The following is a 22,078-nucleotide window of genomic DNA, read 5'->3' on the forward strand; positions in this document are numbered from 1 at the left end:
GATTGAAACGTGCAGCAAAAGTCAGGAAAGTAAGAAGATAAAGATTAAACATGTTAATACATTATTTAACCTTCTCATTTTGATTTTAATTACTAATATCTTTGTTGTTTCCCTCAGAGAAACTCTCAGTGGATGAGCGACGCTCTGTTGTCGTGCACAAAGTGAGGGTTCTCATTTCACTCAGATAAGGTTGATGTCTTTAGCAATAATGAGATCCTGAAGCTTAAAAAGGGACTAAAGTTTGTTTATAATTTGCCAAATAAAGAAGAAAATACAACTGAAATAAAATAAATAACTTTGAATCTCTGCTGATATTCGTGGAAGAGTGATAAAATTTAAAGAATCTGTATAAAACCATCAGAACATTTCTGAATGATATGTTGATGTTTCAGGTGGCTCTGATGGCAGCTTTCAAACAGCTCCTCACAGACGTCCTGAGTGATTTGAAAAAACGGGAGTTTGAGGATTACAACATGTATCTGGACTCAATCCTATCCCCCTCTGACTATAACCCGTACCGTTCTCCTTTGAGTTTGGGATCTGTCCCAGTTACAGTCAATAGGATGATGGAGACGTTTGGTCTGCGGCCTCTGGATGTTTCCATGGAGATTTTAATGGACATTAACAGGAACGATCTGGGACAGAGGCTCCTGGAGAACAGCTCAGGACTCAAAGGTAATTAAAACAAATCTAAATCTATATTCTGTCATCACCAACGAGCCGTCCGTAGAGTTCTTCCTGTAGCTTGTTGCAAAAGGACCTCAGCCTTCCTTAGGATGGGAGAACATCTTATCCTGAAGAACCTGAGTTATTATCCACCTTCACCAGATGTTCCTAGTTCACCTTCACTACTCGTCTGGGTTTATCTGGTCAGGTCAAACACCAGTTTCCCATTTCTCCTGGACCTCTGTGTTTCTGTTTGCCGTTTCCTTGACCAGCCATTCATTTCCCAGATGTTATCTCTGTATCCTGTTCTGTCACACCTGAACTGCCGTTTTGATGCACCACCATCTCCAGGCCCCTGCTCTCCCCCACCACACGGCTCATAAGGCACCCAGCCTGCTCATTAATCCCTGTGGGTCTACATTTTGGTGCCCCCTGTTGCTCCTTTGGGGTGAGCCTATTTAGGCAACAGAAACAGGGCTGGACCACCAGGTCCAGGCAGAAAGCTCTCCCCCAGGACCAGCTGGTCCTCAGGCTTCTCTGTTCTGAGGGAATTGTCTTATTTTGTGTGATTTTGCAGCATAAAGGGAATAATGAATAACTCAGAGCTCTTTGCCACATAATGGAGGCAATTCTGTAAAACTGAGATCCAGCTTTCAACAGACTCTCAGCTTCCAGGTAGAGGCTGTTCCTGGATCTGGTGGTCCTGCTCTGCTCCACAGCCTGCTGTGAGAGGGAAGGAGGACTAACGGTGTGTACGGGGGGGTCCTTCAGGATACTGGAGAACCGTTTCCTGCGTCTGGAGGTATACATGTCCATGGTGGAGGATACGCTCCTTCGCACAGTCCTCTGTGGGACTCCAGGTGTTCCACCTGTTTCAGATCAGCTGAATCAAATACTACACTATTACTCTGTTGTTTGAATAATTCTAACTCATGTTTCATGTTTTTCTTCTGGTATTCTATAATGAAAATGAATTTAAAATCCTACAGAAGACAATGTTTTTGTTTTCTTTGTCAGGAAAAACGTCCGTTGATGAATATCTGAGAGCAGATGTGTTAAACAGAGTAAGTGGGACTTTCTACTACCTGCTTTATTTCTTCTCAGAGGAATTCAGTCAAATTAATACCATGCTCTGGGTTTGAGACGCACCAAGACAATCAGAGATGAGCAGCATTATAACAGGGAGATAAACCAACCCTGACAATACCATAAATCTGATCCAAAGTTTTATCTGAACTGAGTGGATGAGAAAAGCTGGAGGCTCCTTGCACACTTTCTACCCTTCAAAGATAAAAACGAAAAACACTAAGAAGAACTGGAAGGAATAGATTATGGTTCCAATGATTGCCAGTTTAAGAAAAAAACATGCAAACAGAAAGTTATCACTCCTGAGAAAAAATGTATTTGCTCAACAAGTTTTTTAAATGTTTCAGGTGACAGCAAAGGTTTCTCTAAAACTTACTCTTCTGAAGATGATGAATGACCTGGATCGCTGGGATGTCAGGACATTTAAATGGTTGCTGCAGTTCACATGTTTCCAGAAAGGCCTCCCAGACATTAGGCTGGGGTCCAGGTCCTGGCTCAGCAGAAGTTTGGTGGATCCACCAGACTTGGTGGATCAGATTGTACAGAGGCTTGGCCAAGAGTCTGTGGACGTAGCCAGGGAGGTTCTGACGGACATGAAGAGGACGGATGTGGTACAGAAGCTGACAGGAAGCAGCTTAGGATCAAAAGGTTGGACTGTTGTTGGCGCTATGAAGAATTAAGATTATGTTTTAAAAGTTAACAACTTTAAAAATGTTGTTCTCTCTTTTCTTCAGAGGAGCTACAGTCTCTGTTGCTCCACAAAGTAAGTATGATCACATCAACACATCTTTATTTTCTCAGACTTTCAGCTGTATAATCTACATAACGCCCAAAAACATTTAGAGATCACACTGATGCATTTTAGGAAAACAGCCAAAAAATGACAGTGGGCAGGAAGGCAACGTGAGGAAGAGTAGAAAACTTTAACCAAATAAAACAGGATTCCCAGGATTTTCTCCTGAACTTTACCAGAGCAGTAAATAAACTCAGGAATAAACCATCTTCAGGATCAAAATCCAAGATGGCTCTGACCAATGAAGGTCTCCCCAGGTTAATGCTAGAAATTGAAAATCTATTTTTCTTATGGATAAACCTTACATACACCAGCACACTCTAACAAACACACAGGTGCTTAAGGATTCACTTCTATACAGATAGACCCTTTAATTAGCTTTGGCTGTCACTTTATACATCTTATAATAAAAAAAATACTTTATCAGTGATGTATCAACGCACTGGTTGTTTGTACCTGTAATACTTTATAGGTTGGTTGTTCCATTCTTTTTATATATATCTCTGCAGGTGTAGAAGCAGACTCAGAGGATGTTATATTGTTCTCCCTTTTTCCTCTATTCTATTTTTGTCACATTTTTCTCTTTTAATGTTTTGTCTCATCTCTTTGTCTTCCTTCCTCTCCATTTTACCTTTCAGTTTTTTTGCCCATTGATCTTGAAATAGTCCCAGTAATATTAAAATAAAATTATGTTTCTTTGCATATAAATCAAATGGAGCACTATGGCAAAATCAGTAATGCTCCACTTGTGCAAGTAAATCTGTTGGGCTCTCTTTGGCATAAGTCAGCAATTGTTACTGCAACACAGCCAGACATATTGATGTAGCAGAAAAACATAAAGTTTAAAATTAAATAACAAATAATTCAAATTGGAGAACAGTAGAACTCAGCAGAGTGAGAGAAATAGACCCTGATGTCCTCCAGCAGCCTAAGCCTATAGCAGCATAACCATAGAGGTAGCTCAGAGTAACATGATCCACTCTGACTAGAAGCTTTGTCACAAAGGAAAGTTATTCATATGGAGGCAGCAGGACTGAACTTAGTTTTTCACACATTTTCCTTTTTGATTTTACCTTTAATGAACAACAATAGTGTGAAATCTGCTTTGTTTAAAACTAAATGACGAGAAAATATGAAATGACCAAAACGTGTTAGAGCAGGTTGTTTTATATGGCCTTAAACTTGAACACATACAGGAACACATGTTCCAAAACTAATAATAGAAGCTAATATTATCAAATATATTTCTTTCCTGTTAACATAACCCCTTGACATTAAAACTAAATATACTCCTCAAGGAGTTTTAATATTGTGCAAAAGTTTAATATTTAGTGTCCCTCATTTCAGAAAATAACTCACCTATTATATATAATATATAATTTCATCACACATAGACTGAAACATTTCAAGCCTTTATTTCTTGTAATTCTGATCATTCTGGCTACAGAGACTGAAAACCCAAAATCAGTGTCTCAGATTATTAGAGTATTGTGAGGGTTAGGTCTCTCAGTCTGGCTCAGTAGGGCGACGCCATGATGGAGAAGACAGCTGACTGGACAGAGGTCCAGGAGACAGGCACTGATCTCCTCCACAAGGGGAAGCCACAGAAGGTCATTGCTAAAGAACCGGATGCTCACAGGGTGCTGCGTCCAAGCATATTCATAGAAAGTTGAGTGGAAGGAAAAAGTGTTGTAGGAAAAGGTGCTCCTGCAACAGGGAGAACAGCAGCCTTGGAGAGGATTGTCTAGCAAAATCCAGTCAGGAATTTGAAGGAGCTTTGCAAAGAATAGACTGAGACTGGATCAGTGCATCAAGAACCACTATCTACAGATGGATCATATAAGCATCTTAGCTGGTGTTGTGCAATTATACACTGTTTAAAGTTATTTAAAGTTTCATAAATAACTCTGTCTGTTAAGTATTGTCTGGTGATGATCAGCTCTTAAGCTGATATCAAGACAATGGTTGAAAGGGATGAATTCGAGCACTAGCGATCTTTTAACAGCAAAACCTGCACACACATAGAATAAAGGAGTGACAACATCTTTTCAAGTTCAAGAATTTAATAACAGAAATAAGATAAACATCCAGAGAACATCACTATGTAATGCTGTTTACCTGAATTAACACAATATTTCGATTAATAAATCCTCTCTACTAGGCTAGTGAAACTTAACTAAACTACTAAACAAAATTAAGATAAAAAGAAGCTAAGTTAAGGAACTATTTACATGCAAAAACAAACAAAAGACAAAAGAAAAGTGGTTGGTCATAATCAGAATAATTCAGTGAATCCTTGTTCACTGCAGATCTGACTAACAAAAACATGAAATGGAGTTAAAACATTTGCCATGTATTTCAATCCATTCACAATGCAAAGCCCAAGTCAAACAAAACATTGTTTGTTGAAATAATATTCTGAGGACCGTTTTGTCCTGTAAAATCATTTAAATCAGAAACGCTTGCCTTGATTTATGCGATTCTACCTCCGGCTGCTAGGGGTCGCTACAGCAATCGTCGCTAACCTGGTTAAAATCTACAGTTATCAAAATTGTCTTGAAAACCGGCATTAATATACCATATTGATGCGGGAATAAGGCTCATAACACAGTTAAAGCATAAAGCGTAACTTTACGCTTCATGCTTTATGCTTTAAAACGAACGCCTTTTGAAATGACCGAAACCGGATGTTAGCAAGGCTAATAGCATGTTGGCTAGCGAACGCTCGGCGCTAACATGGTACCAAATGCTAACAATGCTATATTGTTAGCCTTTTGTTCTAAAGCACCATGTGTACAAACGGCTTGCAAAACATTTCCTAATAAACCTTTTCTTCACCCTCAGTCCGCTGCCCAAACCTCTGTCTCGTGTCAGTTCTGTCCAGCTTTGGCCATTTACAGGAGGAGCGTTGAAGGAGGGAAGTTGCTGGTTTGCTTCATGGCAGGCTAGCGTTAGCCTTGCAGCAGCATGTGGCTAACGGCTTGGTCTGGGTTGAAAGCCTGGTCCTCCAGGTAGACTCTGACCCTGGTTGCAGTCACAATTTAAGCAGATTTCTCCTCGGCGGGGAAGGCTTCGCTGCCGGCGTTTCAGCTCTGCGCTGCCTGGAAACCAGCTCCGTCAGGGGTCCACTGAGGAAGCAAACAAAGCTGGCATAGACGGATTCCTTCACTTCGGCATCTGTTTTAAGCAGAAGTGAGAGACTTATCTTTGAATCGGCTGGCAGTTTCTCCCTATGCCAGGGAGGAACTGAGTTTCAGAAGGGTTCATTTTCACTCAGCTCGGGGCCTGCTCCAGGCCCCATGCATGGCTCCTGAGGGAACCATGCAAAGAAATTTCTTTCTTTCTTTCTTTCTTTCTTTCTTTCTTTCTTTCTTTCTTTCTTTCTTTCTTTCTTTCTTTCTTTCTTTCTTTCTTTCTTTCTGCATTGCATGCTGGGAGTGTGTTGGTGACGGTGAGGCTGCATGTGGTGAGTCTGACAGAGAGTGAAAGAGTTGTCCGTAATAGTTTTTTCCGATCTTTTCTTTTTTATGCGTTATTTTTGTAATATTTCTTGTACTGATTCTACTTATTGGGGTTATTCTGATTTCATTAGCGCTCGTAGCGCGTTTTGTTTGCGGGGATGGCGTCTTCAGGGGTGCCGCCCCTGTCTTTAAAAAATGGTATTCGAATTCAGCCTGACCCGTCAATCCCAGTTGAGACAGTTCTCCTGGCTGTTGGAGACATTGTCGGTCACATCAATTTAGGTTACGCTTCAAGAATGAATAAGGGAGTTGTGGTGTTTTTGAAAGAGGAGCGTTTTGTTACCCAGTTGATTGTCAGCGGAGTGACACTAGGTGGAGAGTATTTGCAGGTGTCCCCGCTTGCAGTGCCCTCTACCCGGGTTATTATTTCGGGAGTGCCGCCGTTCATTCCGAATGGATTGTTGGAGAAAGAACTCCAGCGTTTTGGCAAACTTGCTAGCGGGTTCAAAACAGAGGCAGGTGTTTATGTTTTTAAACTCTCCGACACAGACGCTGGAGGTGTCTTTTAGAGTTAAACATGAAGAAGGTTCTTACATGGTTTACGCAAGCACCGGAAACATGAAATGTTTTGAATGTGGGGATGTTGGACATAAGAGGTCCGCTTGTCCGCACAAAAACCCGAAAGAGCAGGATAAAACAAGTATAAATGATGAGGCATCGCAGAATGCTGATATTCCTCCGGCTGCAGAGGAGGGGGCGTTTCCCACATCACCTGTCTCTGACGCTGGTGAGGGAAGCAGTGCTATGGCCGGACAGTCAATAAGGGATGACATGGAGAAACCTGGAACTAATGCTCCGAAAGAGTCCTCTAACTGTGGTCATCTTGACTCGGAAACAGAACAGACGGCTAACTCTGTCTCTGGTTCTGCTGAGGCTGCGCTGCAGCCCGCAGGTGAGGGGGTGGCGGCCCAGTCTACAGCTGACGCTGCACAGGTAGGTGATATGGAGTATGACAGTGATTCAGACACCGTTTCAATCGCAGATTCCCAAACATCCAGTGGCGATTTGTATACTTTAGAAGAAATCAATGTTTTCCTTGATGAAACATTTGGAAAACATGTTAAATTTACTGATTATTTTCCTGATGTGGAAAAATTTATTAAGAGTGCACGAATGGTGCAGAAAATAGTTGGTTTTGAAATGCTTGATGAAAAGAAGCGATTCCGTTTAAAAAAGCATATGACAAATGTCCGGAGACAATCATTGGTAAATAAAGGGAAAGGGTCAAAACGGTTAAAAATTCAGAAATAAGGTTATGATTATGGAACACTGGGTGGTCTTTTCTTTACTGTTCTTGTCTATCTTTCCTTTCCTTTTCACTTGTATGCGTAATATCAGAGTGGGATCTTTAAACATCAATGGTGGGAGAGATCCACATAAAAAGACAGTCAGTTTGGAGATGATCATTCAAAAGAAGTTAGATGTTATGTTCTTACAGGAGACACATACAGATCATGAAAATGAGATAGAATGGGGTATCAGTTGGAAAGGGAATTATTTTTTGTCTCATGGGACCAGGTCGTCTGCTGGTGTAGCGATTTTATTTTCACCAGAATTGGTTGCTAATATAATATCACGCACTGAGTTAGTCCCGGGCAGGGTCCTGGTGATTAGAGCAGAAATAGAAAGTTTTTCTTTTTGTTTTATTAATGTGTATGCACAAAATCAAGGGGAGGGCAGGATTAAGACATTTGAGAAAATACACCGTTTTTTGCAGCAGTTTACCCAAAATGAGTGTGTTGTGATGGGTGGGGATTGGAACTGCACTACTAATTTCACTACCGATAGAACAGGGGAAGAACCTCATCATCCATCATCTTTTAAGCTGTCTCAGTTAATATCAGAGTTGAATTTGGTTGATGCTTGGAAGAATCAGCACCCCCAAGATAAACAGTACACATGGATAAAAATGAAAGATGGAACAGTTAGTGGGGCTAGATTGGATAGATTTTATATTTCTGGTATTCATAGAAATAGACTATCCAACTGCCGAATTTCTCCTGTTGGATTTTCTATTCAATTCAATTTTCAATTCAATTTTATTTATATAGCGCCAAATCATGAAACATGTCATCTCAAGGCACTTTACAAAGTCAAGTTCAATCATATTATACAGATTGGGTCAGATTATACAGATTGGTCAAAAATGTCCTATATAAGGAAACCAGTTGATTGCATCAAGTCCCGACAAGCAGCATTCACTCCTGGGGAAGAGTCATCTGCATTGTACATGGCTTTGCTGCAATCCCTCATACTGAGCAAGCATGAAGCGACAGTGGGAAGAAAAACCACCCATTAACGGGAAGGAAAAACCTCCGGCAGAACCGGGCTCAGTATGAACGGTCATCTGCCTCGACCGACTGGGGGTTACAGAAGACAGAACAGAGACACAACAAGAGAAACAAAAAAGCACAGAAGCACACATTGATCTAGTAATCTGTTCTACATTAGATGGAAGTAGCGGGTGAGCCGTCTTCTCTGGATGATGTCACAGTTAACAGAACGCCAGACCAGGTGTACCTACTATGAAGAAAAAGAGAGAGAGCAAAAGTTAAAAGCTGAAATGACGACAGTCATTTCAATGTAATACAATGCAAAACTGGAGAACAGTAGACTGAAGAACAGTAGAAATCAGTAGAGTGAGAAAATTAGACCCTGATGTCCTCCAGCAGCCTAGGCCTATCACAGCACAACTATAGAGATAGCTCAGGGTATGAGCCACTCTAACTATAAGCTTTGTCAAAAAGGAAAGTTTTAACATTAGTCTTAAAAATAGATAGGGTGTCTGACTCACGGACCAAAACTGGGAGTTGGTTCCACAGGAGAGGAGCCTGATAGCTAAAAGATCTGCCTCCCATTCTACTTTTAGAGACTCTAGGAACCACCAGCAGACCTGCAGTCTGAGAGCGAAGTGCTCTGTTAGGAACATACGGGGTAATCAGAGCTCTGATATATGATGGAGCTTGATTATTAAGGGCTTTATACGTTAGAAGGAGAATTTTAAATTCTATTCTTGATTTAACAGGAAGCCAATGAAGGGAAGCTAAAACAGGAGAAATATGATCCCTCTTGTTGATTTTCATCAGAACTCTTGCCGCAGCATTTTGAATCAGCTGAAGACTTCGAACTGCATTTTGTGGACTTCCTGATAGTAAAGAATTACAATAGTCCAGCCTTGAAGTAACAAATGCATGGACTAGTTTTTCAGCATCACTCCTGGACAGAATGTTTCTAATTTTGGCGATATTCCGGAGGTGAAAAAAGGAAACTCTGGAAACCTGTTTAATATGAGATTTAAATGACATGTCTTGGTCGAAAACAACACCAAGATTTTTAACTTTATTACCAGAGGCCAAGTTAATGCCATCCAGATTAAGGGATTGATTAAGAACTTTATTTTTTGAAGACTCTGGCCCAAAGATTACAACTTCTGTCTTGTCAGAATTTAAATGCAGGAAATTTAAAGTCATCCAGCTTTTGATGTCATCAAGACATGACTGCAGTCGAAGTAACTGATTGGATTCATCTGACCATCATTTAGTTCATATGGATTTGTGTCTTTCATCCACTACTAGATGTAAATCGTATTGGCATTTCAATATTAAACTGCTTCAAGACATGTTTTTTTGTCAAAGTTTTAGTAATTTTTGGCAGTTATGGAAAGTAAGAAAGTCAGATTTTACATCTTTAACTGACTGGTGGGAGGTAGGGAAGGCTCAGATAAGAGTATTCTGTCAACAGTACACTAGTCATTCTACAATTAAAATTAAGAAGGTGATTCAGAATTTAGAAAATGAAATAACACAATTAGAAAATGATTTGCTCAAAGATGTTACAAACAATGAACAGCTTAAACAAAAGAAAGATCAGTTAAGTCGGTTTTTGCATGAAAGGGCTAAAGGGGCTTTAGTTCGGTCGAGGTTTGTCAATATTAAAGATATGGATGCCCCTACATGTTTCTTTTTCAACTTAGAGAAGAATATCAGTCAAACAAAACAGTTGATTGGCCTTCGGCTTCCAGATGGAACTTTGACTACTGATCCTAACACCATGAAGGAGCAGGCTGTGGGCTTCTACAGTGATCTTTTCAAGCGGCAGGACTGTAACAGAAGCTCTATGAAGGATCTGGTGGATGGTCTTCCTCAACTTTCTGCGGCAGATCAGGCGATTTTGGATACTGGAGTTTCATTGGAAGAGTTGACCACCGCTGTTGGACAAATGGCTCCTGGAAAAACTCCAGGTCTGGATGGATAACCTTCAGATTTTTATAAACATTTTTGGAGGCTTTTGGGAGAGGACTTGTGGGAGGTGCTTCGGGAGTGCTCCTCGTCTGGCATCTTGCCATCATCCTGCCGTAAAGCTGTTCTCTCTTTGCTTCCAAAAAAGGAGACCTGACTTTGTTGAAAAACTGGAGACCTGTTTCCCTCCTTTGCGTAGATTATAAATTATTTTCTAAAGTACTTTTGAATAGGTTGAAGAACATTCTTGAATCCATTATACATAAAGATCAATCCTACTGTGTACCTGACAGATCTATTATGGATAATCTTTTTCTTTTAAGAGACTTGATAAATATCTCTAAACTATATGAAATTGATGTTGGAATTATCTCCTTGGATCAGGAAAAAGCTTTTGACAGGGTTGATCATTATTTTCTGTTTTCTACATTAAGGGCTTTTGGGTTTGGTGATGGTTTTATTTCTTTAGTGGGTTTATTGTATAGAGAAGTAGTTTGTGTTGTTAAAAGTGGAGGAGGATTAAGTTGTCCTGTTAAGGTTCAGAGAGGTTTTAGACAAGGATGTCCTATTTCCGGACAATTGTATTCTATTGTAATTGAACCCCTTTTATATAAACTGCGCTCTGTTTTGACTGGTGTTATTCTTCCAGGTATCCCTAATCATTCAGGTTTAGTGGTCTCTGCTTATGCTGATGACAAACATTTTTATTAGAAATCAGAATGATGTAACGGGTCTTCAACACTGTTTGGAGCTTTATGAAAAAGCATCTTCAGCTAAGGTAAACTGGGAAAAAAGCTCTGCATTAAAAATTGGCCCATGGATTAATAATCTCCCTATTTTACCAGGTAATATTATTTGGGCTAGTCAAGGTTTAAAATTTTTGGGTGTTTTTTTTAGGGACAGATATTTTTTTGGAAAAAAATTGGGAGGGTGTGATGGAGAAAGTGTGTGCCAGACTAACCAAATGGAAATGGCTGCTGCCTCAGCTGTCTTACAGGGGAACGGTTCTGGTAGTTAATAACTTGGTTGCTTCGGCTCTCTGGCATAAGTTTGCTGTGTTAACACCGCTGCCATCTCTCATACGTCTCCAAAGGATTCTAGTGGATTTTTTCTGGTCTGGACGACATTGGGTGAGAGCTGCTGCCCTGTACTTACCAGTGGAGGAGGGAGGACAAGGACTCATAGACATCACGTCACGGATTGCAGCTTTCAGGCTTCAAACTGCGCAGAAACTGTTGTATGGTACTGGATTACCATGGTTGGATACGGCATGTCTTCTTTTAAGGAAAGCAGGATGTATTGGATATGATAAACATCTCCTTTTGTTACGACAAGGATCCTTGGACTTGGCTGGTCTTACTCCGTTTTACCAATCTGTATTAAATGCCTGGAAGATTTTCACTTTTGAGAGGACGGCTGATACAACACCAGGGATGTGGATATTTGAAGAACCTCTGTTTGAGAACAATTTCATCCCATCACAGCTGTTGTCATCTGGTACTTTGCGATCTAAGATGAGAGAAGCGGGATGTGTGAAGCTGGGTCATCTGATGAAGGGATCTGTGTCCGACCTAACTGAGCGTTTGGATGTGCGATCCAACAGACTTGTGTTAAGGCTGAAAGAAGAAGCCTGTGCTTCTCTGTCAGACTCTGTCAGAGCCTTTGCTGCTGATGGTACTCTGTCTGACAAATGGGTGGACCAGTATGAATATGTATTTCCATCCATAATGGTCTCTCCTGCAGTGGATCAATGGCAGGATGAGGCAGAAAAGCTGTTGTCCTTCCAAGTTACGCCATTAGGACATTTTGAAGGGTTAGGAAGAAAGGCCTTGTACAATATCTGTGTAAAGGTTCTGAATTTACATTCTCTAGCAGAGGTGAGGGTGTTGAAGTGGACTGAGTTTTTTAACACCAGCTCTACCCCATGAGGCTGTTGGCGGTCCCTGTACAAACCCCCGATAGAAAAACGGGTGGGTGACCTCCAGTGGAGGATTGTACACGGGGCCATAGCTACAAACAGGTATCTGGCACACCTTAATCCTAGCACTTGTGTTAACTGTCCTTATTGTTTGCAGGAGGAAACTTTACATCATATTTTTGTTGAATGTTTAAGATTGATTCCTCTTTTTGTTGTTTTGGATCGTTTGTTTGGTGGTTTTGGTGTACAGTTTTCTAACTGTATATTTATTTATGGTCCACGATATTGCGCAAGGAAGAAATCTGTTCATGTGCTTTTAAATTTCCTTTCTGGAATAGCAAAACTAGCAATATGGATATCAAGAAAGAACAAAAAGAATGGTCATAAAACTGAAGATGCTCTTGTTCTTTTTCAGAGACTGATAATTGCTCGTGTTCGTGTGGAATTTGAGTTTTTTAAGTTAACAAAGAGTATAGATGTTTTTGTAGGTAAATGGGGTGTTAAAGGTGTTCTGTGTTCGGTGGATGAAGGTGGATCTTTAGTTTTTAATTTTTGATTTTTTTTCTGTTCTTTTATTAACATGATTTAGTTGTATTGATTGCTGTAATGGGTAATAAAGGCAATTTTAAACTCAAACTCTTTCTTTTTTTCTTTCTTTTTTTCTTTCTTTCTTTCTTTCTTTCTTTCTTTCTTTCTTTCTTTCTTTCTTTCTTTCTTTCTACACAGCTTCAGTTTATTAGGCGTTTGCCATAGCGTTTGCAATGAGGAGGCAGTGCTGCCTCCCATGCAAATGCATGTTCACACATAAATGTCCCAACCCTTCTGGCACTCACAAAAAAGGAATTTTGTGGATAACTGTTACGGTTTTTCCGCAGGAACAATTTGTTTGGGAGTAGCGAATGTGCAAAATCCTAAAAACGCTTTGGAGCTGCATTTTCCCACATCATCCACTTTTTTACATCGTTGCTGTGCCTACACCGATTCTTGTACAAACATAAAAATGTGCACCATAGTCTTCAAAAGCCTGCTGATACTCACGGTGAAAGAATTATTTTGATATCTTTTATACTTTTTCAGCTACAGCGATTTGTTCGGGACCGTTTTTAGAGGATTTCTGAAATTCCATAAAAATCTCCTTTATATCATAATTTTTTACGCCTTTATTAAACTTTTTCCAGCAAAAAACGATAGATTGTCTTCTTCCCCTATCCGTTACGAACTAAACGCAGAAAAAATTACGTCTCTACCATTTACGGATCAGGAGATGTGGAGCGTTGTTCGAGGCAAAGTTCTCCATTGTAATCCAATAGGCAGAGTCTGACACAAAGTGTCTGCACTTCTGTAGACAGGCCCGCTGCAGGTGTGAGTGAGTTTCCATGACGACGGAACTCTGGGAGCCAGAGGGAGAGGCTCCATTGAGATAGAATGGCAACTTTCGACGCACACTGCAGTTGCTGTGATTAATGTAGAAATCTGAAATTCGCACAGTCACTTCCTCTTGACATTTTAAAAATTTCAAGTGACTTTCAGCCATGTGTTACTTTTCTCCCCATTTTGGATTTCACATGCTTTCCTATTGGGCCTTTGCTTCCAACAGGACCTGGCATGATGCCCAGACATGACCCAATTGGCCAATACAGCACCACCCACCTGTGGGAAATGGCGCTACTGACCATTTTGGTCAAATGTTGAGTTCTGGGCCCAGATGTGGTGAGGCTGAGTTGCTAAAGGAGGCCAATCTGACCCATGAACTTTGGTCACGTTTGGTGACATTAAGTATTGGCACCCCATTTTGAGGCACTTCCAAGTACAGGATTTGGACCAAACTAACAGAGTACAATCACCCGGTGATACTGAACACAACCATGCTAGCGGCTAACGGTTAGCATGTTGCTAACCGGAAGTAGCTCTAGGGAGCTTGTACAAACTTCTGCTTGACAGATTTGGTGAATTTTAGGATTTTCTCCCTTTTTAGGCACTTCTCAGTACAGGATTTCAACCAAACTAACAGAGTAACATCACCCGGTGATACTGAACACAACCATGCTAGCGGCTAACGGTTAGCATTTTGCTAACTGGAAGTAGCTTTAGGAAGGTCCTATCAACTTCTGCTTAGCCAGGGTTCTTCTACCTTTACAGACAGAGAGGGCCACAGCTGTCAGTGAGTCTCCATGACAACGCTTTTAGCCAGAGGCTCCTAGGAGGCCCATTGACTTAACATGGAACCTTTTAAGGGCCGCTGCGAGGGCTGTGAAGACCGTAGGAACCTGAAATTCGCAGTGTTACTTCCTGTTAGTATTTCTGACGGTACGGTACGCACCAAGAGGCAGGCGCCTTGCTAAATTTCTTCAGACATTTTTCTAGTTAACTGACTGCAGTGCAGATGATCTGCTCAGCCCTTTTTCTGCTGCACAAATGTAGCAGAATTGATTGACACCAATTTTTTTTTTTAGATTGGAAAAAGTTATGGGGGCCAACTTTACTCATGTTGTCTTTGGGAGACTTGTCACTGTTAGACTGTGAAATAACTTCTACTCAACTTTATCCACGTGTCCATTTGTTTAAGTGTGCCACATGTGACATCTTCAGCATTATCTGTTGTTTCCCAGTAACTGCTTTCTGCAGCTCCAGCATCTGGTATCTCATAATCTTTAACACTGGTCTGGAAACAAAAATGTGTTAAAGGATGGAAGGACACTTACCAAAAGGAAAACTCCAAGAGACGACGTTTTTGTGTAAATAAAAATGTATCAGTAATCAAAAATCTAGGATTAAAGAGAAATATAATTAGATACAAAAGTCTTAAAGCTTATAAGGATTGACAAAGTTTGAAAACATGACAAAACTCTAAGACTCTAAGCATATTTATATTTAGATCAAAATTAAAAACCTTTTTAGAGTTGCCTTTAAATGTTAATGTTTGTAGTCCAACTTGTCTTTTGTCTTGACCTGCTGCTACTATTCCACTGATATGTGCTTTCCTCTGTAACGTTTTCTTTCATGTTCTGTACAGCACTTTAAATCGTCTTGTTACTGAAATGTGCTACAAATAAACTTGCCTTATATCAGCGTAAATAACCATGATTAACATGTGAAAAGGGAACTAATACATGTAAAAATGTTTAGAGAAAAGGAGAGCAACATCTTTAATATTGTAGTGATTTGTTCTTAACAAAACAAAAACGAACCTAAGCCACCGTGAGCCTCTTGCATCCAATGAATTAACTTCAGGTATGATTGAAGAGCTCTTATTGATCCAACGCTCTCACAAAAATGCAAATTGTAATTGCCCACTGGCTTACAACCCAATATGATATAATTGCCGCAACGCAGTGATCGATAACAAAACAACGAATACTACCACTACCGACGGTTTGTTTCCGCCGCAATCAGCACACCTGCCATGCGATTACCTGTGACTCCATTTAAAACAGATGAAGCCACCCACTGTCCATTTTAGGTATTACAACAAAGTAAAATAAACACTAGACTCCAAAATATGGCTCTAATAAATATGACGAGGGCAGTTGCTGGTGTCGTTACTCTGGAGGCCATAAGTGGATTTCTCTTCTGTTTCTATTGGCATTTACTTCCATGGCCTTCATGGAGGCCCCTGCATTCCCAGCATGCTCCTCTCCTCCCCGCTTGGATGATCTCTGGTACCTGCAGGTTCACTCTCCCTTGTCTCTCAGCTTGTTAGGATGGACTGACGCCAGCCTATCACATGTGATGGGGAACCACTCCACCCTTTGCGTGCGTGAATGCTGCTGATCTCTGACCCCGATCTTCCTTTCTACAACTTTTTCTCTTAAAAGCTGGTGAGACCCTTTACAGAAGACTAGAGGCCTTAGGTGGGAACGCTGTGGACCAGTGTCTAGGTTTGAAGGCAGGTATTGCAGGCAACAGTGTGTGGTGTTAGGAAATTGCTGGAGACAAGGGATGAGCTAGAACTATGTTATTATTTGGAAACAAAATAACCCAAATAGAAGCTTACAACTTAACAAGCCAGCAGCCCTATGTTTTACATTTAGTGCAATACCCCATATCCTTTAGTGTAGTCTGTGTTCAGTAGTTAGTAGTCTTAGTCAATTCTTTTGGTCAGTTAGTGTTTCAATTGTTGTGGTAGTTGGCCGATTACCATATTGTGAGCTGGACAATGTCGAATGAATGCTGTCCTTCAATCAACGTTCTCGGCTCAGGCTCACCATCTCCTTCAGGAAAGAGTTCTTCAGTCTGTTTGGAAGGTTTCCTGAACCAGCAAACACAACCTAGTCAAGATGCTGCTCAAGCTTAGCACAGTAGACAATCATCACACCACTTCTCTGCTCCGTTTTCTGATTGAGAAAATAATTAGTCATCTAGCCCACAAATGTTTTATTACACATTAGCTTTTGGTATCACCAAACTCACCAATGTAGCATTTTTTCCTTGCAACACCTCCTCTGCTCCAAGCTGTGATCAGAAAGAATTCTAAGCTACAGAAAGGCTCGGTGCAGACATGCACGGGCGATCCAAAAGACAGGAAGTAAAAGTAAAAGCAGGTCAACGTTTCCTCTATTCAAAATAAATGTTTTTCAAAATGAAATACATGCATTAATCAAAATGAATATAAACATAAATTGAACTGTTTTGTTTTCACCGGGTTTACACTGTTTTTAGCATTAAAATTATAAGTATAAAAGCCCACAGCAGTGGCTTCTGTTAAATTTGCACACTAGTGATTACGACAGGACGCTCTCTGCAAAAAGGTGGTGACCTCTGTGCACCATACGCCTCAGCATCCACTGCCCCTCTCCTTCAGTTTAAATGGTCTACCGCTTCATAGCTGCGTTGCTGTCATTGCCAATAGCTCCACTTCATTCTAAAACCACTGACCACTGACTGGAGAATATTTAGGAGCGAGGACATTTCCTGACTGGACTTCCTTGTTTAGGTAGCTTCCTCTCACAGAACCAGGCTGGAGTTCTCGGAGCTCCTGAGAGCGACTCGCTCTTTCACAGATGTCTGTAGAAACAGTCTGCAGGCCTAGCAGCTTCATTTTAGTCACCTAGGCCAATGGAAGTCATGGAACAACTGATTTCCATGATTTGGATAAGTGAGTTAATACTTGTGGCTATATAGTGTATTATAACACTGGAAGATGTAAAAACACTTCTGTTCAGAAAACTAAAATAGACGTTTTGTTAAATACACAGATTCACACATGCACAGATATTTAAGGTCGACTCATCTCATATATTAAACAGTATTTATGTTCTACAGTTGAGAGTTTGATGGCTGATTTGTATTTCTAAAAGATTTGCTTCTGTTTAATTAACTCTTCTGTGAATTGACCAGGTGGGAGAGATGGAGTCTGTTTTGGAGCTGCTGCTGGAGACGCTGTCCGCTCTGAGTGAAGACAGTTTAAGTCAATTCTGGAAGCAGTACCTGGGCCGAGAACGTTCCTTAAGTCCTAGCTGTATCACAGATCTGAAAGGAGAACCTTTCCCACCGTCTGCTGTTAAGATCGAGCTGGAGATCTTAGCAGTCTCATTGTTGCAGCGTGAGGGAAAACTGGCCGTGGACGTTACTGAAAGGATTTTAACAGACATTAACGAAACGCATCTGGTCCAAAGGCTTTGGGATCACAGGTCAAGAAACAAAAGTAAGAGAATAATAACAAAACCTATACATCAAGAGATCTCCTTTTAGTGAGTTTTTCCCCCCCAAATTTCACCTTATTTATTCAGGTAAATGTCATTGAGACAAGGTCAGATATTTAAGAATGCCCTGATCTAAAGACAGATACAGAACTACAACATGTTAAAACAGATTCTAGCCTTTTTAGATGAAATAATCAATCTGGATCAAAACCAATTAATTAAATTAATCAACTGGAAATAAAATAAGCAATTAAAGGTCTCACAGGTTCTGTTTGTTAGCTCAGGTTGAGGCATATTTTAATATGGATCTCTTTATACTGTGGTTCTTTGAGCTGCTTTAATTTTCTTCCACTCAGAAAACCCTGATGATCATCTGCCGGCGCTGCTCCACAAAGTGAGTAAAGTCTCTGAGTCCCCTTGACTTCAGAATGCTGCTTGTTTCTATTCTACGTTTCATGGGTCAGATGTAGGACTGTGACACATCTGAGAAAAACTTAATATGAACTGGACTCACTTTGTTAAGTCATGGAAAATTAAGCACACCCCCTCCCCATGTTTCAACCATTTGTAGAACCCTTTAGCAGCATTAACTCTTTGCGGGGATCAGTCTCTGACATCACTGGAGGAGGACCCACGTTTCTTTCCAGCGTTGCTTCAGGTCGTTTAGGTTTGAAGAAATGAGTCTCTCCACAGCTCAGCTGATGATCGACCTGATGACTGCAGGGTGACTATGTCAGAAAAACAAACCAGGATCATCCCCCCCCCAACCACCACCATGCTTGACAGTATGAGGATTTCTGCTGATATTCTCTGTTTGGTTTTCTTTCAACATGGTGCTGATGAGCATTTTAGACAAACATCTCCAGAACTCTGGTCTCCTCCGTTGTCCCAGAAGTCTGGTCCTTCCTCCAGGTGCAGCTCTGCTGACCTCAGTCCTGCTGCCATCTTGGTTCAGGAGAGAAGAGACTTTCTCCTTCAACCCTTCCATGCTGCCAGACTGGTTCAGGGTCATGACCTTTGACCTTTAACCTGCTACCTAAGTACTGTAGAGTCTGAGGTGGAGCTCCTGGTTAATAATCATTTCTCTGAGCTTCCCACTCTGATCTTGGGCTAAACCTCCTGGACGTCCATCCTGGAAGCTGTTGAGACGTTCTCATCCTGGGAATAATGTTTCTCTCTGCAGGATGACGGCCTAAAATGGTTTGTAGGCAAGGCAAAGCAAGGCAGATTTATTTATATAGCACAATTCAGTACAGAGACAATGCAAAGTGCTTTACATGATTAAAATATAGGAATAAAAGCAAGTAGGAATAGAATGTAGAAACAAAAAAAGAACATTAAAAAGAGTAAAACAGTTTAACTGGAACATTCAAAGGCAATTTTAAACAAATGTGTTTAAAAACTCAGGCTTCCCGCACTTTTACAGTTTTCTGGAAGTTTGTTCCAGATAAGTGGAGCATAGAAACTAAATGCTGCTTCTCCTTGTTTAGTTCTGGTTCTAGGTATGCAGAGTAGACTGGAGCCAGAAGACCTGAGTGGTCTGGAGGGTTGATGCCCTGATAACAAGTCTGTGATGTATTTAGGTGCTAAGCCATTTAGGGAATTATAGACTAACAGAAGTATTTTAAAGTCTATTCTCTGAGATACAGGGAGCCAGTGTAATGACTTTAGAACTGGGGTTATGTGCTCTACTTTCTTAGTCTTAGTGAGGACGCAGGCAGCAGCGTTCTGGATCAGCTGCAGCTGTCTGATCCACTTTTTAGGCAGACCTGTAAAAACACCGTTGCAGTAATCAATTCTACTAAATATAAACGCATGGATTAGTTTTTCCAGATCCTTCTGAGACATTAGTCCTTTAGTCCTGAAAAAGTTCCTCAGGTGATAGAAAGCCAAACTTGTAACTGTCTTTAGATGCTTTTGGAGGTTCAGGTCTGAGTCCATCACTGAGTTCCTAGCTGAAGCAGCTGAAGCTGTGTGCTAACTTTTGATCTCTCCTCTATTGGTCCAAAGATTATTACTTTAGTTTTGTTTTTATTCAATTGAAGAAAGTTTTGACACATCCACGTATTGATTTCTTCTAGGCATTTACTCAGTGCCTGAACTGGTTCATAGTCACCTGGTGACATGGTGATGTAAAGCTGTGTGTCGTCTGCATAGTTATGGTAGCTGATGTTGTTATTTTTTATTATCTGAGCTAGAGGGAGCATGTAGATATTGAAGAGGAGGGGACCCAGGTTGGACCCTTGGGGAACCCCACATGTGATTTTTGTCATCTTTGATGTAAAGTTACCTACTGATACAAAAAAGTCCCTGTCCTTTAAGTAGGATTTAAACCAGTGGAGAGCTATACCAGAGAGGCCGACCCAGTTATCCAGGCGTTCTAACAGGATGGAGTGATCAACAGTATCAAATGCTGCACTGAGATCTGATAGAACCAACACTGTGGTTCTTCCACAGTCTGTATTTATATGGATGTCATTAAACACCTTGATAAGGGCGGTCTCTGTACTGTGGTGAGCACGGAAACCAGACTGGAAGACGTCAAAGCGGCTGGTCGTAGTTAAGAAGGTGTTTAATTGTTGAAATACAGCTTTTTCAATAATCTTACTGATAAAGGGGAGGTTTGAGATGGGCCTGTAGTTCTGGAGTAGAAGTTTGTCTAAGTCAGAGGTGTCAAACTAATTTATATATGGGGCCACTTTGGCATCATGAAGTCATTAAAAGGGCCGCTTGCATGTGTAGAGACGATACTTTTCATTTCATAATTTCATTCCAGTTCACACAGTAGTATTAAAAAATGCACAGTAACATAAAAGTAGCACTCTTAGGCCCAGTTTATACAGTTTATCTGCAAAAAAAGTTGATATTGGGGTGAGTTACACTTACAGGAGGCACAGTTTTAGCCACTTTATACACTTTAAAAGGATATATGCCTTTTTTTGGCTCTCGAGGGCCAGATAATTTACCTTGAAGGGCCAGATTTGGCCCGCGGGCCTTGAGTTTGACACCTGTGGTCTAAGTTGTTCTTTTTCAGCAGTGGTTTGATAATTGCTGTTTTTAGGGACTGGAGGAAAACACCTGACAGAAGGGACGTGTTTATTATCTGGGTCAGATCAGACGCTATGACAGGCAGAACGTTCTTAAGGAAAGCTGTGGGTAGAACATCAAGACAGCAGGAGGAGGAACTTAGCTGCTGAATGATCTCCTCTAAGCTTTTGGAGTTTATTTGGCTGAATTGGGACATTTTGTCAGAAGTAGTTCCAGCTGAATACGGCATTGGTTCTGGTGTTGATATGGTAGTGCAAAGTGATCCTCTAATTTTTAGGATTTTCTCAGTAAAGAAGTTAGCAAATTCATTGCAGGCCCTGGTGGAGTGGAGTTCTGAAGCCACGGACACAGGAGGATTTGTTAATCTGTCGACTGTGGAAAATAAGACACAAACATTATTAATGTTTTTCTTGATGATCTCTGAGAAGAAAGATTCTCTTGCATTTTTCAGTTGTAAGTTATATCTGTTAAGTCTCTCTTTATAGATTTCATAGTGAACCTGGAGTCTGTTCTTTCTCCACCTGCGTTCAGCTTTTTGACACTCCCTTTTTTCACCTCTAACTGCTGGAGCATTTCTCCAAGGAGATTTTTTCTTCCCGGAAACAACTTTCACTTTAACTGGAGCAATGCAGTCAATGATGTCTGAGACTTTAGACTGAAAGTTATCTACTAGCTCATCTACTGAGTTGCAGCCCAAGGTTGAAGTATCAGAGTGGCATTGTCCTTAAAGGTGCGTTTTCTTACGATGTCCCTTTGGCTAAATGAGTCAATGGTAATTATGCTTTCAAAGGTAACAGAAAAGTGATCAGATAGGTTAACATCAGTTACATTGACGTTAGAAATCTTTACACCCTTAGTGATGATTAAGTCTAATATTTGTCCCGGTTTGTGTGTTGGCTGTTTAACATGCTGAGTTAAATTAAAGTTTCTACTGTCACACAGTTCTTTTGCACTTCTGTCTTCAGGGTTGTCAACGTGAAAGTTGAAGTCTCCAACAATAATTAAAGTCATAGTCAACACATATCACAGACAGGAGGTCACTAAAATCCTTAAAAAAGTTTGATGTGGACTTAGGAGGCCTGTAAACATTCAGAAACATAGTTCGTACCGGGCCCTTTACGTGGAGAGCCAAATGTTCAAAAGAGTCGAATTTTCCCAAAAACACC

At 40.7% G+C, this 22,078-nt stretch overlaps 2 protein-coding genes and 1 long non-coding RNA gene across 3 annotated transcripts in view; 2 read left to right on the forward strand and 1 right to left on the reverse strand.

The window, feature by feature from the left end:
• The window catches only part of LOC105924485, a 252,954-nt gene that overhangs the window by 165,637 nt on the left and 65,239 nt on the right, over window positions 1-22,078 (forward strand). The gene's annotated exons all lie outside the window — the stretch shown is intronic.
• The window catches only part of LOC118562707, a 275,945-nt gene that overhangs the window by 124,277 nt on the left and 129,590 nt on the right, over window positions 1-22,078 (reverse strand). The gene's annotated exons all lie outside the window — the stretch shown is intronic.
• Window positions 18,221-22,078, forward strand: part of LOC118562715 — a 53,239-nt gene continuing 49,381 nt past the window's right edge. The window contains exon 1 of the long non-coding RNA XR_004930778.1: window positions 18,221-18,258. This is a non-coding gene — a long non-coding RNA (uncharacterized LOC118562715). The remainder of the gene's footprint in view (window positions 18,259-22,078) is intronic.

This window comes from Fundulus heteroclitus, chromosome 3 (genome assembly GCF_011125445.2).
Source record: "Fundulus heteroclitus isolate FHET01 chromosome 3, MU-UCD_Fhet_4.1, whole genome shotgun sequence".
Taxonomy (NCBI): Eukaryota; Metazoa; Chordata; class Actinopteri; order Cyprinodontiformes; family Fundulidae; genus Fundulus; species Fundulus heteroclitus.